The following is a 16,751-nucleotide window of genomic DNA, read 5'->3' as shown; positions in this document are numbered from 1 at the left end:
CACTGCCGCCACTGCCGCCACTGCCGACGTTGGTTGACGCGAGGAAGACGAGCTGCTTCACAAATTGGGTAAAACTAGTTTGCCCCCCGCAGCGCGACGCCGCCGCTGCAAGTTAACTGGCTCCAAAATGTCATCGCGGCGTTTCAGCATGGTTCCAGCGTTCCGGGAGGAAGGGACCGGCCCAGACGCTCAAGGCCTGCCCCAAATCACCGCCAATCCGCAGGCCGAAGAGTCGTCTCTCTCGCACCCCCACGCCGCCACCACGAGTGCGACAGGGACGGTGATACGGGAGTCAGTCTGCTGGAGCGTGCTGGAGCACCTGCTTGACGCCACCCCCACGAGCCGCTGGAGCCAGACTGAGCCAGACCGGGTGCTGGCTGGGTGGCGCTCGCAATCGCCCCGCCTAGGTGGGCCTAGAGGCCGAGCTGCGCCTATTTAAACCGCGGCTTAGTCGCTTCACGCGGCGAGGCGACGGCCAGGCCACGCACGGCCGCGGCAGCCGCGATACGCGATGGCCCCCCGGGGAGGGCAGAGCGGCGCAGCAGTGTGTCCCTGCCGGCCGCTCGGTGGCCGTGCGGCATTGACCCGTGACATTTCGGCCGAGATTTTGGCAGCCGCGCTGAACGGCGCTGAGCCACTAGGAGACGCGGGGCGGGGCGGGGGGGGGCGGGGCGGGGCGGGGCGGGGCGGGGCGGGGCGGGGCGGGGCGGGGCGAGGCGGGGCGGGGCGGGGCGGGGCACCGCGGTGCGTGTGAGGCGGAAAGCAGCACGCCCGGGCAAACAGATAGCATGGGGCGATTGCAGACGCCACCACCGCACGCCCTTCAAGGCACGCCCTTCAAGGCACGCCCTTCAAGGCACGCCCTTCAAGGCACGCCCTTCAAGGCACGCCCTTCAAGGCACGCCCTTCAAGGCACGCCCTTCAAGGCACGCCCTTCAAGGCACGCCCTTCAAGGCATGCCCTGCATGGTGACGGATATCCGGCAAACCAAACCCGCCTATGAGTGCCAATGAGGAGCGCGTCGGGGCGTCGGGGGCCCCCAGTTGATTTGAGATCTGGCGGTCGTTGTGGTTTGAGCAGACGCGAGTCTTTGGACAACAGCACCCTTTGATGGCGGGTGGCCTCGATGTCGTGCGGGCCGGTCCGAACAGTCAAACCCCGAGTGATGGTTCGGGAGGGTTTTGGGTCTTCGGGTCCAGGCCGGGCCGTCCCGTAAATCACCCGGTTTCGTTCGCAAGTTTTCCGGGCGCACCGCCACAGTGTGCCACACCCGCGCAACGGCAGGCGCGCCCTCGGCAGTTACGGCGCTGCGGGGCGGCGGGGCGGCGGGACTGCGAGCGGCCCGGGGATATTCAATGCGGCCGCTTTGACCACTTTGACCACTGACACGTACCGTCTCATTAAAAACAAACGCGCCCCGGCATCTCATCTCGCAGCTCTCGCAGCGTTGGCCCGGAGGCTCCTGCTCGCCAAATTTCCATCCGGAGAACGAGGTCAAGCGCGTCGTCCACGTCTCCGGAGCAGGAGGGCGGTATATAGGTAGGGTTAGACTGTCGGCCCGGCCCAGGACCGGCATGGCAAACAACAGAAAGGAAAGTGAGAAACTGACGAAGAGTATGAGAAATCCATCTTGCGTTCGTCATTTTCCACTCTGGCATGAAATGAGTGACGTTTTTCACCGACCTCCGCACACACAACACTCAAAACGCCACTCCGCGGCATTCCGCAGAGGTTGGCCGCACTTCGGCGTCCCTTTCTGTTTGTTATTTTCCCGCGATAAGTCACCGAAACGCTATTCGCCGCTCCGCCGGCCCGGGCGGCTAATGAATTGGCCGCCGCTCAAAACGGGCCGTGCCTTTTGCCTTTTTCGTGGAAGGAGGAAATAAAAGACGCCGGCCGGCCGGAGGGCCAGAGGGGCGTATGTGCGGCCGCTCGTAAAGGGCCCCCTCGACAAAAACAACAACAACAACGCCGTGAATGGACGCCGTTGACGCCCCGCATTCGCTTGTTTTGGCTCCTTCTCGACAGTGTGCCGCCGCGGTGATCCAGAAAGCCAGAAAGCGATGTCGCGGAACACGGAGTCTGTCTCCGTCGGCGATGCCTGGTCGGCGCGGCGGCAATCATATTCAGACAAAGGGTCCGCGGCGAGCAGCCGGAGTGTTGATTATGTACCGGGCCCAGCCAGCGGCCCCAGCGGCCCCAGCCCCGGACCAGACACACATCCGCGCAGCAGCGCCGCAGCCTCGCCTCACCCGATGCCCAATGAGATCTCTATCACAGGAATTAATGCTGCGTATGGTCCGCATGCCGGCACGCCGTGCCGTGCCGTGCCGCGCCTCGCCGTGCCCGTCGTGTTCGATTATACGAATCGACCCGATTTTTCGCGTGAGTTGTGCACGCGTAAACGTGCCGGATGGAATGCTGTTGTTCGCGTCACTGTACAGTCGCGTCTGGCGCGTGTGAAACGCCAGCCCAGCCCGCGAAACCGCAGACGAGAGTCCGCAAAATTTGGGGTTGGGGCCGGTGAAATTTTGGGCGGCCGCGCTTCGCCGGGCTTGTGCTTGCTTTCGCGGTGGCGCGCCGGGCGGTGATTATACCGTGGGCTGCAGCCATCGGCAGCCATCGGCAGCCATCGGCAGCCATCGGCAGCCATCGGCAGCCAGCCACCCTGTGTGATGCAAAGCAGGGCCTGGCGGCGCGCGAGTGAGTGACCATCGCGCACAACGCCCCTCAGGCTGGCTCTCTCTCTCACTCTCTCTTTCGCATCCCGAGCGCGAGAGAGACAGAGCCACGAAATCGCAGCTGGCTGGGGAAAAATCGGTCGGGCCGATGCGAGGCGGTGGCGGTGACGGCGGTGCGACCGCCCCCCAAAAACCACACGCCGCTGCCTCGCCCCGCCCCGCCCCGCCCCGCCGCTCCGATTACGGCAACGGAAGGCCGGCGATCGGCAAATTGAGGGCCGTGGATGGTTTTCACGCTGGCCTAATCGATTTGAGGCTGGCTTGTTAATCGGCCACGCTCAAGCGAGGCACCGCGCCGCACCGCGTGAGCCATCCCGCGCCTTGTTATTACACACGCCACGCTGCGCACTCCTTGACGAGGTGGCCGAGTCGGTGGCGGCGGCGTCCTGGAGGAAGGCGTCCTGGAGGAAGGCGTCCTGGAGGAAGGCGTCCTGGAGGAAGGCGTCCTGGAGGAAGGCGTCCTGGAGGAAGGCGTCCTGGAGGAAGGCGTCCTGGAGGAAGGCGTCCTGGAGGAAGGCGTCCTGGAGGAAGGCGTCCTGGAGGAAGGCGTCCTGGAGGAACGCGTCCTGGAGGAACGCGTCCTGGAGGGAGGCGTCCTGGAGGAAGGCGTCCTGGAGGAAGGCGTCCTGGAGGAAGGCGTCCTGGAGGAAGGCGTCCTGGAGGAACGCGTCCTGGAGGAACGCGTCCTGGAGGGAGGCGTCCTGTCACGTGTTGTCCGGCACGTTTGGCCAGCCTGACTGTTTGCCTACCGTTCAGGCGGCTCCCCGAAGCGGAAGGTTGACAAAAAGCCTGTTGCATACCCCCAACCTAACCAACCTAACCTTCCGGCTGTGGTGCAGAGAGCGACGGAAGGCTGGGGCGCTAACCACCGCCAGGCCCACCCCGCTGCTCAGGGACGTCGAGGACGGCGGCGAGGACGGCGGCGAAGACAGAGCAATCACAGCACGGAAACGTTGCGCAAGCGACGGCGGGCGTCGCGACGGAACCCCTTCTTCCGAAATGGCCCCGGCCCCGCCCCGCCCCGCCCCGCCCCAGGGCCCGCCGCCGTTGCCCTTTTCTTGATGGCTGAGGGCAGAACAAGGACAATGCGAACCCTCCAGGACCATCAAGGACCGGCAAACAGTCGCACACCTGTGAGCCGCCTGGGAACATCCCGGGAGGGGATCCCGCGGCGAGGACGTCCTGAGGGCCCTCGTCCTGGAGGCGTGCACCGAGAGGGTTCAAGTTGAACATGACGCGGCGGAAGTGGCGAATCTGGGCCAGCGGGGCGCAGCGGGGCGTGCCTCGGGGGCTGCAAGGGCTGCAAGGCGGGAAGCTGGCAAGACAAGACTGGAGCGGCACTCGGGGGGCCAGCACGAACAGGGGTGTCAACAGCACGCCCTCGGTGGGGCTGAGGCTTCTTCCCATGCCCCGCCGTGTCCCTGCCGTGTCCCTGCCCGGCACGGCACGGCACGGCACGGCACGGCACGGCACGCGGAAGGGTAAGGGTGCCCTGGTGGCCCTGTTAAACAGAAACCCGTCATTACCACCGAAGCCGCACGTGGATTATGATAGAGAAACGTGTGTAATTTTCATATCACGGAAAGACACATCGGGCGCGACGCAGGACGTCGGGCGACAGGGCGGGGCGGGGCGGGGCGGGGCGGGCGGGGCTGCTTCCTTTGAGCGCGGCCGTTGTCATTACAAGGTGCATCGCGACACACTGCTCCACAAATCGCGCGGGAAATCATACACGGAAAACGAAATGACGAAACCTGTCTCCCTTTTTCCGATGAAGGGGTGCTGTCGATCGAGTGGCAAAACGACGTACTATAGGTCCAAACAACTGGGTCATATTACGCCAATCTCTGTGAAAAAAATGTGGTTCACAATTAATTTAGTAGTATAGGCCCCCTTCCCACTCGGCGAGCCACTACCTGGTACAACGGAGTCATACGCCACCCGTTCCCAGGTTGGGAGACCAGCGCTTCAGCAGTCTCAGCCACCACGGTCCATGAACGATGGCCGGTAAACCGGCATGTTTGCAGCTATAGGCTGGACACCGCACTTAGTGTGCAGAAAAGAGCAAAGAAATGGGGATTCGAACTATCGAATTGGTCACCCGGGGTCGACGCCTTTACGCTCTCGGCTGCCATTGCCTGTGATGTCGGGTGGATCAAGGAAGGTACTTGACCACAGTTGTTCCGAATCACAGACTTGACTTCGTGTTCACGTGTTCCCAGTGCTTCCCTTTCCAGCGGTGTGCCTGTCAGTGTGAGGACGTCGCGGCGTTAGTACGCGATCGTCCGTCTGCCAGTCTGTCTGTCCGCGTCTGTCTGTCCGTCTGTCCGCCTGTCTGCATGTCTGTCGTCCTCCCTCCCAGTGTGTGTGCGTGTTGTGTGTTTGTGTGGAAGATTAGAAAGATTCATGTTGGGCATTATAGTAGGATTACCATGAATTAATGAATTTTGTGAATGAAGAGGAAAGTGGACGTTTTTACACTAACTGCTCGGCGCGGCAGGGCACCGCCACAAACTACTATACAAGGTACAAGGCGAGGGGTGCATGAAGGATAAAAACTGTCGTAAGGCGACGCACTTTGCGTGTAAAATTGACCGACAACAGAGCAAGCTGCGCGCTTCCCTGGTGGCTCCACAACACGTCGGTCAGTCCATCCGCGGCCGCCTCCGTTGAGCAGGCTGATTCCGAACGCAGTGGCTTCGCCGCTTGGTCTTTCTTACACTCGTAGGGCGTCCCGTGAGCGTGCGAGAGAGACAGCGACTGTGCGAAATCAGTCTGCTCTGCAAAAGCCAGTGTCCCCGCCGTCCCGACGCGCCGGGGCGTCCATCCGTGCGATTCCGAAGATCGGTTCGTCGCTCTGTCTCTCTCGCACCCTTACGGGGAACCCCGTGAGTGCGCGACGGTGCGACTCTCTTCTGAATCGGCCGCGACAGGCCGCGTTTTCTTTTCGCACACCCAGAAATCCTGAATGGAGTGCGAATCCGAAAAGCGCGTCGGTTCCGCTCCAGATGCGTCCGCGCCCCCCGCCGGGGAGGACGCCGAGCAGGACGCCGGGGAGGACGCGAGGCCGCCAAGAAGGACGCCGAGGACACCTTTTGCGCGGGAAGAAGAAGCTTCTCCTGCAGCAGGGTGTTTGGAAAGCAATAAGGAAGGGGCCGGCCGAGACCCGGCGCGGCCTGCCGCGGCCCGCAGACCAAGCCACAAAAGAAATTGTATTCATATTCAATTTAAAAGTGATTTGAGGTGGCGGGAGCCGAGGGTTACCCCGAATGAGAGGCCCGAAGGGGGGAGGGGGGCTGATTTTTGCGAGAGCAGCCGTGCGCGCCCTTTGCGGTGCTCGTTGAGGCGGACGGGCGTCTGTCTCTCTCGCAACCTCACGGAGAGCCCCATGAGTGCGACTGAGTGCGACAGGGACAGAGCGAGCCGCGGGCACACGCGGTTTCCACACCTCCTTCAAGTCGAGGCGAGTCGAGGCGAGGGTAACGGGGTGGTTATGAGCCTCGTTTCGGACGGTTCCTCGAACGATCCCGGCCCGCCGGGACCGCACACACAAAAAACCAGTTTTTCTCTCAAGTTTTAGAGGCGACGCCTTGTTTCTGTCTTTTTTCGGGAGGCCAGCTTGAAACATGACAAGAACTTGATGTTACAGCCTCAACCCTTGTATTTGTTTTCCGATATTTTTCACTCCGTCCGCGCGACAAAGTTGCCTTGGAGATTTCCGCGCTTTTGCTTTTCTCAGTGCAGACAACAACATTACGTTCGGCCCAGAAAAGCAGAGGTCCAAGTCGAATCTTACGTGCTCCGTTGGACTGGACCGCATTTGAAATAGCCATCGCATTCGAACGCGATTTGCACTTTCATTGCTTGGATCGCTTGGGTGCAGACGATGGTGATGAGAATGACGGAAACGGCACAAGTCAAGGCTCCCCACGTCGCGACGCGTCGTCTTGGAGTTCTCGGAGACTTTTGAAATCCAACAAGCAATAACTCTTTCGGGAACGACCATCGCCGGTTATACTTTCTGACGACTGGCCCGTGCCACTGCCGCCGCCGCGCCGAGCCGCGCTAGACACACACCCGAAAAAGGTGAGGCTACAATGGCTGTGTGAACCCATTTTGATTTACGTGACATGTGGCAACAATGCCCGCGTGGCTTGCAGTGCCTGCGTGCCTGCACGTTGCCTGCACTGCACCCAAGATGCAGATGACATGGGCACCCTCCAGGGCACCCTCCAAGGCACCCTCCAAGGAAGGCACCCCAGCCGGCCCCAGCCTCCCCAGCCCCGTCTCGACGGCGAGCCTCCGCGGCCTCCACGGCCCGTCAGGGGATGGCGATGGCGGCTGCCCTCCTAATTTCTTCCCCTCCAGACTGCCGCACGCTGAGCAAGCCGAGGAGGCCGCGAAGCCTCGCGTTGGCGTCGTGGCGACTCCCTGGAACACCACACTGGAACTCCTCCTTGAATATCCCCCTGGCATAGCATCCCGGAAAAGCGGGCCCAACAAAGAGTCGCAGACACACGCTCGCCTGGAGAGGCAGACGGCGGGGCAGCAACGACTCCCAGATCGAATGCGTGAACCCTGTGCCGCCGTGAAGCCTTCCTGCGTCACGCACGCAGGTCCTCCGCCGGCGCGGTCCGTGGCGTCCTTCGGTGCAAGTCGCGGCGGCAACGCGGCAACGAAAGGGATGGCCCAAACCGCAAGCCAGTCTGCCAGAGAGACGGAGAGACGAGAGCTCCCCCGAGCTCCCCACTCGGAGGCAAGTTTGTTTCAAATTTTTGTTTTAGTGTGTCGTGATTTGCCATCCTGCGCAATGGAATAAGGAAGACGCTCACCCCACCCCCTTTTCCCCCAATTCACTCGTGGATTCGACTGTCACTTTTTCCCCAGGGGGCATTACTCTTCGAGGCAACCATAAAACGGGAGCAAAAACTCTAAAACGAGCCTAAAGTGACCTTTCCATATTTTTTTGCAGCAGCCCTCAGCAGTTTTCATTTTTTTTGGTCACATCACAATTTCTCCAAGTTTTCCGAAACACATTGGCGGCGCTCTGTAATCACGCCGAGATTTATGAATGCGAGACAGACTTTCTCGCTGGCGGGAAGAAAAAACGGGGAGGGGGGCAACCGCACAAAAATCAAGTTATAAAAGTAACTGGTAATGACATGACAATTACGGGCCCTTGCTGCCGAGGCTGTACCTCCAGAGATCCTGCTTAGCGGCGGGATTCAGGAGAGTGCAGAAGGACAATCCTCTCTAGACCCCTAGGTAGTTGCCTCATGTAGACGAAAAGCAACATTTTGGCCCATCCCGTAGGCAAAAAGTGCTACACCCCATCCTTTGCCGTTCGGGCCCGGTAACCGCCATTGCACAACGGATCCGCCTTCGCCAAAGGTGCTACTGTACAGCAGACCTTCCCATCATCACAAACGCTGCTCGTGCCTAAATGAACTCGCGAAAGTGCGCGCCAGCGTTGGCGGCACAAAGTAGCTACCCGTGGTGCAAGGCTGGCAAGGCCGAGCCATGCTCCATAATCAATGACAGTGACACACTGCGTGTCGTGTCACTTGTTTGCATTGGTGGAGGCCGCGAGCCAATTTTTATTCGGCGTTCGGCGGTGATTCACACGACTAGGAATCCCTAGTCGTGTGGTGATTCCATGACAACCACCTCGGGCAGCCTTCGGGCAGCCTTCGGGCAGCCTTCGGGCAGCCTTCGGGCAGCCTTCGGGCAGCCTTCGGGCAGCCTCAGCCTTCGGGCCTTCTCACGCTGGCCGAGGATGGACGAGGCTGCCGAGACTATGGCCGGCGTTATCGCATGTCACATCTTGATAAAGAGGAGCCGGCCCGGTTTTGGGGGTGAATTTTAATCATAAGACGATTTCCGCTCGATGCGCATTCATTAGCCAAGCCTTTTCCGGGACGGGTCACGCGACAGGGCCCAGCAAGACACGACAAGCACAAAAAAAAGTAAAAAAAAAAGAAAGAAACTGAGGGGGCGTCGATGACAAAAATGGTCACGCATATGTGTCTTTTCAATTACTGTTTGGAAAAATATTGGAATGATCGAGGAGGGAGGAGATGTGATAGGGTGCTCCGGAAAGTAGGCTGCAGAGCTGTGGTCTTCGTAGGAAGCTCTGAAAAGTGAAATAACAAAAACGTTGCACTTTATCAACTAGTTTTACCCGTCAGTTGCAGGAAATCAGGTATACATAGTAGCTATTTATGCAAGTAGAAAAAAAGAACAAGACGCTGAAGCAAGACGCTTTTTACCGGATGGTCCGGTAGGGATAACCTTTTCCTGACCCGTCAATCAAAGTCACGTGTCGCCGTGTCGCGGAAGGGGAGGCATCAGGCCGAGGCCGGCCGGAGGCATGATGGACGTTTGTCAACATAATTAAAGGACAAAAGTCCGGGGTGGCGATAAAAATGGTCATGCATATTATAAAGTGACTTCGTTCCCACTCCGTTTATGTGGTGTAACACATACTATGTGTGCGTGCGTGTTCGCGTGTGTGTGTGTGCGTGTGCGATGCTCACTTACATGCAGGCAAGGCGGCGGCGTCCCCGTCTCGCGCCTCCATGGACACCGATGTCGGCAAAAGTAAAGATACACCAAATGCACGGCTCAGTTTCCACCGCAGAAAAGAACTATTAGCAGCGTGTGGCGTGGGACCATGCGTGGGACAGGGCACGCTCCGGCCCAGAGAGAGAGAGAGAGAGAGAGAGAGAGAGAGAGAGAGAGAGAGAGAGAGAGAGAGAGAGAGAGAGAGAGAGAGAGAGAGAGAGAGAGAGAGAGTATTCCAAGAAAGGGCCCGCAAAAGAGGGCGGCGTATCTCTCGGCGTTTTTTGTCTCTTCCAAAAGAGGAGCCGTCGTTCCCATTGAGCACAGATATCGGCGGGCGGCTCAGATTCGCCAAATAATAGTCGGAGTAATTTCATAAAAAAGGTCTCGGAAGGAGTCGTCTTCAGCAGGTGTGGACCGTCGAGGACCCTCGGAGCGCGCGGCGTTTGTAGCCGAGTGCAGCAAGTCCAGCCGGTGGCGCCGGTGGACCGGGTCCGAGGCATTTTAATCTGCTAAGAGGGCGCCACTCTCCAGGATGAGAAATATACTAAATCGGACACGCAAGCACGGACGCTGTGGTGGACGCTGGAAGGGAGAAGCGGTGGCTCTAGCTGGACGCGCGGTTGGCGAACCAAGAGACCCTACACCGCTCTCTCACGGGGGAGCGCGCCCACCCCGTCTGTTGCAAAGTTCACAGCGCCGTTTCCAAAAAGCGGCTATTCAAAAACCGGAGTGGAGTGTGTTTACTTTTTCAGGAAAGCGGGACCGAGCTCGTAAAAAATGTCGTTCAGAAGCTTGTTATCGTGAGGGCCACAGGCAGGGCCGAAGGGACGCCCGGCTCTCCACAGGTGGGGGCGCGGGGGGGAAGAGGGGGGGGGGGCTACCTGCTTACAGCCTGCTTGCAGCCCTTATCAGAGGCATGAATGAGCACCGCCAAGGTTCCTCGGCCCCTTCACGAGTCCGGCCCCGGCCCCCTTCGGGGCCCCTCGTATCGTCCCCCTTCTCCGGCGTTTACGCTGCATTTATCTCTTTCACACTCCCGATGCAGCCGGGCGCATAGCGAGGCGCATAGCCACCAATCAAAGCAGCGACACTTTTCCGCCTCATCACCCTGAGGGGCTGACGAGGCGACCCCTTTCAACAGCGCAGTGTAGGGCCCATGGGCCCTAGAAGGGCGCTCGCCATAGGCGCACTGCTGGGGCTGCCGGTTCGGTCGTCCAGTCGGCCGAGGCCGAATAGACGCACGGCTCACAGAGGTCACAGACAGACAGACAGACAGACAGACAGACAGACCGACAGACAGACAGACAGACAGACAGACAGACAGACAGACAGACAGACTGACTGACAGACAGACAGACAGACAGACAGACAGACAAACAGACAGGACAGACAGGACAGACAGGACAGACAGACAGGAGACAGACAGGACAGACAATCAGGACAGACAGGACAGACAAACAGGACAGGCAGGACAGACAAACAGGACAGACAGGACAGACGGACAGGACAGACAGACAGGACAGACACACAGACAGACAGGCATTCGCGGATCTACAAGAACCCCTTCCGTTCCCACTCCTCACTGGAGCGGAGCCTCCACGCGAAACGAGACGCCGCCACACCTGATCGGCGGCGCGGGGCCGCCCGGCCGCCCCCTCGGCGTCGTCTTCCTCTCCAGCGTCTTCAACCCTCCGATCCGATCCACCGCGGCCCGCGTCGGAAGCACGCCCTCAGCCCTTCATGAGCGTGGGAGCCACTGGGGGCCTGTCCTCCACTGGTTACATCGATACTACACCAGCCTGTCCATTTTTTTTGCGAGCATTATGTTTTGACAAGCGAGTTAGGAGCAAAGGTATAGGCGCAGTGCGACTTCCCCACGGCCTCTCCTGCTCGCGGCGGGGCTCCTTTGGCGCAAATGTCGTGCGTGGGTCGTGCGCGGTACGTACCAGAAAGCGCGATTATGTCACGCACACACACGCACACACACGCACACACACACGCACACACACACGCGCACACACACACACGGCGAGCACACCTGGTGCACCTGATGAGTCTGAAATGACAGCCAAACCACTCCCACTTCCGGACGTGATAGGGCGGCCGGTCGGCAAGAGACACTGCAGCCAGAGGAGGAGAGGAGGGGTGGAAAGGGGTTGGGGGATTGGGGGGGGGGGAGGCAGCAGCAGAAGAAAACCGCACGAACAAGTGTTGACAACCGTGAGCTACCGTAAAAAAGACATAAAATGCGGGAGAAAGAGGGAAAGCTGTGGAAAGCCGTGGGGGTTGGTGGTGCAGCCGTGCCGCCTAGCCACTGCACTATTATGGCGACGGACAGACGGACACTGTGACACAATGCGCATTTCAGGGACACCTTTGGTTGCGTTTGGTTGCGACCGTAGTGCGACCGTGCGACACCTGTCGCTCGCTGTGACGCCGTGCCGCCGTGTCGCCGTGGCCCCGGGCGGCATGGAGGCGCGCTAGGGCCGTCGCCACCCCCCCCCCCCCTTCCCCTCCCAGTCATTATGAATGCGGTCGGCATATTTCCGACCAATCACCGCCGCGCATTGTCTGATGCGAATCTAGAGTGAATAGAAGGGGAGCCGCGCGGAAGGAAAGCGACAAAACAAAAAAGGAAAAAAAATAATCGAAAAACAAAAAACGCGAAAGAAGCGCGCGTATGCGCAAAAAGAATGGGGGTGACGAGAGATGAAAATAATGGCGGAAGTAAACAAGACGGGGGAGTAAATGAGGAGGAAAGAAGGAACGGGTGCAAAACAATACCGTGATTAGTGGACCGCGAATGAATGGCGCAATGTTATTCCAGCCAAACGGCGGAAAAGTGGTAAATAGAGTGAAGGGCGAGCTGAGTGAAGGGGCACTCTAACAAGATAACAGTGCCCCGGCAGGGCCCCGGCCTAGGGTTCTAAAAAAACGTGAAAATTATTTTTGATGAAAAAAAGCATGGAAAAAAACGGTTTTTTTCCGAAAAAAACGGAAAAATATATTTTGATTTGAAAATTGTTTGAATCGGTGGCGGGAGTAGATAAGACTCAAATGGTTGCAGAAACAGAGCTCCTGTCGGGAAATAATTAAATTTTACTTGAATTGCACTTAAAATGTGAAAAAAGCTGTTATTTAATTGTTTCGCTTTTCTTAATCAGTAGAAGACTTATTGAGAGCGATTCTATCGCCTATTCCTCATGCTTCCATGCCTTTTTCAAAGTGGGTCCCTTCCTCCAATGCTTTATACCTTTCTATCCGAGTCGATTGGAAACCTCAAATGCTTCAATTTACGTCCATTTTTATATTTTTCATATTTTTCGAAAAGTAAAGCGATGAAAAGAAACCGAAAAAAAACCGTTTTTTTCGCAATTTTTCCAAATATTTTTCACGCTTTTAGAACCCTACCCCGGCCCTTCTGGGGATGGCAGTGTAGGTGGAGGGATGTAACGAGAATGAGGTGTCGCGCAGCGTCGCGTTGAATGCGATGCCGTTTTCATTCATTCGACCTCATCGGTTCCGCTGAGAAGGGAATCGGATTCGCGCCACCAGTGTATTCTCCGTTTCGGGATTTTGAATGACCCGCCGCGCACTACTCGAATGCTCCAACTCGAAAGGAAAGTGCCGGCCAAAACAAAACGTAGGCCGCGCTGTCTATGGCTACTCGAGGTCGACGCTCGCCCGGTCGTTCGTTCGCCCTTCGGCGGGGCGAATCCAGGACCCGGCAGAATCTCTGGCCGGCTCCATCGATATGCGACACCATTTTAAATTTGGAGAGACAATACCGTGACCCTCGACGGCCTGGACTGGAGAGAGGGCGCTGCGCGGCGGCAGTGCGGCGGCGCTGTCGTCGCTAGCAAATCATTGTTGACAGCTTTATGGCGGGGGGAGCCTGAAGGACCCGCCCTCCTTCATCGGGAGGTCCTCATGGAATGTCCTTCGCCGAAATGCTGCAGGGATTCTTCCAGGAGTAATCCGCGGAGCAAGGCACTGCACTCGAAGAAACGCCAAATGAACTTTCCAGCCCAGCCAACTCGACGCCACGCCACCGCCAGTTTGCACCTCTTGATTTTCACTCTGCATCGCGTGCCTCCAGAAAATTGACTTCGAAGAGTCCGGCTCTTTCTCTCTCGCACTTTCCCGCACCCCTTAAACCTGACCGATCCTATTTATGCCAGTTTCAGTTGACCTGCCTCTCCATTGGCCGCCCAACTTCTTTTGTTGCGACACTAGAAATTGGGCTGTCAACTAAGACGGGCAAAAATGAGGATTTTCCGGAAGAAATGTTTATAATTACATCAATATTTGTAGACTAGGAACATGGGAAGGTCACCCCTTCGTCCCAACGATGCCGCCTGTTCCCGGGAAAAGAAAAGATGCTGTGAAACTTTTAATTTCCGAAGCAAGTCGTAAATCAGTGTGCAGTGGCTCTCATTTGTCATACGTTATCAGTGCGAAATCTGGGGAAGGCGCACTGCACCCGCTGCACCCCGAGACACACCTGGGCGAGGTGGGCGACACGTCGTTGCGCGGACCTTGGCCCAGGTAAGTACGGTACGACCACGGTACGCGTCGCAGCGTGTCCAATCGCCGCCAATGTTTGTTGCTTCAAGTCGCTTCAAGTTGAGTTGTTTTCAGATTTACGACCGTTCCGCATCAGCGCGGCTAGCGCGGCCTCCCCGCGGCCGAAGCCGAAGGTATATAACGGACTGCCAGACCGCGGGGCGCGGCGCGGGGCGCGGGGCACAACACCCCTCACCGCAGCCACCGCGGCTTCAATCTGAATCTCTCGCTGTCCATCGCGCGGCCGCGCGGTCGGAACGCAAGGCCGGCGGCCAACCCCCGCCCCGTTTGGGGAAAAGCGATAGCCGTTCGCTTGGAACTTTGACCGCACTCTCGCTCGCGGGGAGGCGGAGGTGGGCCCCGGAGTCGTTTTCGTCGCTCTGTCTCTCTCGCACTCATGTGGCGTCCCATAAGAGCGCGAAGGAGGAGACACAGCGACGAAAGCAACGGTTGGAATCAACTACAAGTGGCCCTTCACCTCCCAGGAGGCACAGGAGGCACCACCTCGAAGGCGCCCTCGGAGGCACCCCGGTCCTCTTTCCGTCCGAGCACGCACCCAATGACACCCTCGCGCCTTTGGATCGTGGCCAAATCGGTGGCACGAGGCGCCTGTCACGCGCGTGTGAGTGCGTAGGTGTGTGCGTGTGTGCGTGCGTGTGTGTGCGCGTCAGCGTGCGCCGCGTAAATGAGATGGCGTGGTGGCCCCCTGATGTAGTGATGCCCTCCCGGCCTGCCCCCGCCCCCCGCCTCGCAGAATGTGTCCGTGTCCCCTTAGCTCCAGGCCTACGTCTAATATATTTCCGACAGGACTTTCGCCAACGGATATATTCCCATGGGCCGAAGCGCGTGTGCGAACTCAGCGCGTGCTCAAGCACACACGCACACACACACTCACCAACACACGCGCAGCCAGCTTACAAGCTGCCACCTAGACAATCAAGGGGGCTACAAGAGGATATATTTTAGACTTCTTTATTTTGGTTCAGGAAACTTTACATAACCTCGATTCGGCACGTGCTTGTGAGTGTGAGTGTGTGTGTGTGTGTGAATGTGTGCGAGCTGCTGGGGGTGGCTGACACACCACCAACAAATCAGTCTGCGGATCAAGGCCCTGCCGGCCCTGCCACTGGATGGGACTTCCTCGTCGCATTTAGCGAGGCCGGCCTGTGGGCTGCGGGCGCACGGCCGTGACTCAGTCCCTGGCACGCCCTGGCACGCCCTATGGTACGCCCTGGCACGCCCTGGCACGCCCTGGCACGCCCTGGCACGCCCTGGCACGCCCTGGCACGCCCTATGGTACGCCCATGGTCACGCCCTGCGCCCGGTCACCCGCTAGGTCACGCCTCACAGCGTGCGTCACACCGCGGCCGCATCACACCGCGTCACACCGCGTCACACCGCGTCACACCGCGTCACACCGCGTCACAATGTTTGCTCGAACGGTAGCAGCTGGCGCTGCAGTTTCGCAAACCGCAGCCCAATCAGGCGTCACCCGGTCCGGAAGACCTGCAGCTGCTTTAGCCCTCGGTCGGACACGAGACTCGGTTTGGGCCCCAACGTTGTCAGGCGAGACTCGACACCTAATTGAACTACGTACTCTCCCTTTCAATCGCCATTTTCTGCATGTTATATGGGATACTTTGGCTAAAATTTACATGGTCCAATCCATGACGGACAGTTTGGACGGCTACAATGCAGTACTGCAGCTCAAAATTCAAGGAAAATGGTGAGTCTGTCGAACGAGGTAGTGCGTTAGTGCGTTGTTGGCTAAATGGGCCTCTGCTGGCGTCTGCTCTGGCCCTCTGCGCGCTGCCATGCTCCCCCGCAGCGCACCGCAGCGTCTTGGCTCTCTCTCTCTCTCTCTCTCTCTCTCTCTCTCTCTCTCTCTCTCTCTCTCTCTCCCACCCCTTTTCTCCGCGTCCGCTCACGTGAAATGGAGCCGCGGCGGTCACTCCCTTGCTGCCCCAGAGAGTAATCCTCCCCGTAATTATCCCGGAATAAGACGGAGCATAAAAGGAACAACTCGGAAAACAACTTGGAACAACTTGGAAGCGCGTCAAAATGGGAATAACACGCCGCGGGAAGCAAGCGCACGCCCGGATGCCCCCGTGTGTCTTTGCGGCCGAGCGCAGCCCTGGGACGCCCCGGGAGTGCGACAGAGACAGGCTGCTTGCTCCCCGCGGCGGCGAAGCAGGGCGAGCAGCAACCCTTTCGCCCGGGCCCGCTTTTGAATCCTCTCATTTTAATATTCCGCGCCCGAAATTCCGCGTTGCGTGTGTGTGTGTGTGTGCGTGGAGGATGCACCGTAGGGGAGGCCGGGCCGCCTCCAAACCGCCGTGGTTTGTTTTGTGACTGTTTGGTGCCAGGATCGAGTTTCGTGTCTCTGGCGGCGATCGCCGGTGACTCCCGGCCACCGCGTTCGCAGCAGGCTGAGACTCATCCTCTGTCTCTCTCTCGCACGGGGTGCTTCCCCGCGAGAGAGACGCAGAGCGACGGAATCGGTCTGGCGCGTTCGCCCGACGGCGGCTTGGCGGATCAAGCCATTCTGGCGGTTGCCAATAAAACGGGTACAGTGTAGGGTCAACGCGGCCAAGCCGCGGCTTTCGGCCAGGCCACACGGCAGACAGACACACTTTCGCACAAAACCCCGCCCCAGACTACAAAATGGTGGTTGAATTATATGAACATTATTTGCCACTTTCGTTTTGAAGTGTCGTTTGTTACAGCACGCTGGTAAAAACGTAAAATTAAAACGCTACAAAGTGTGCGGGTGTGTGGGGTGGGTGATGGTGGTGATGAAGTGATTTATTCGGTGTGCTTACTTTTACGTTGGGCCTTTAGGGTTCATTATTCAAAGGGAAACTTCGAACGGTCCACTTC

Source organism: Thrips palmi, unplaced genomic scaffold (genome assembly GCF_012932325.1).
Source record: "Thrips palmi isolate BJ-2018 unplaced genomic scaffold, TpBJ-2018v1 HiC_scaffold_5, whole genome shotgun sequence".
Lineage (NCBI taxonomy): Eukaryota > Metazoa > Arthropoda > Insecta > Thysanoptera > Thripidae > Thrips > Thrips palmi.
Note: the sequence above shows the minus strand (reverse complement) of the source record.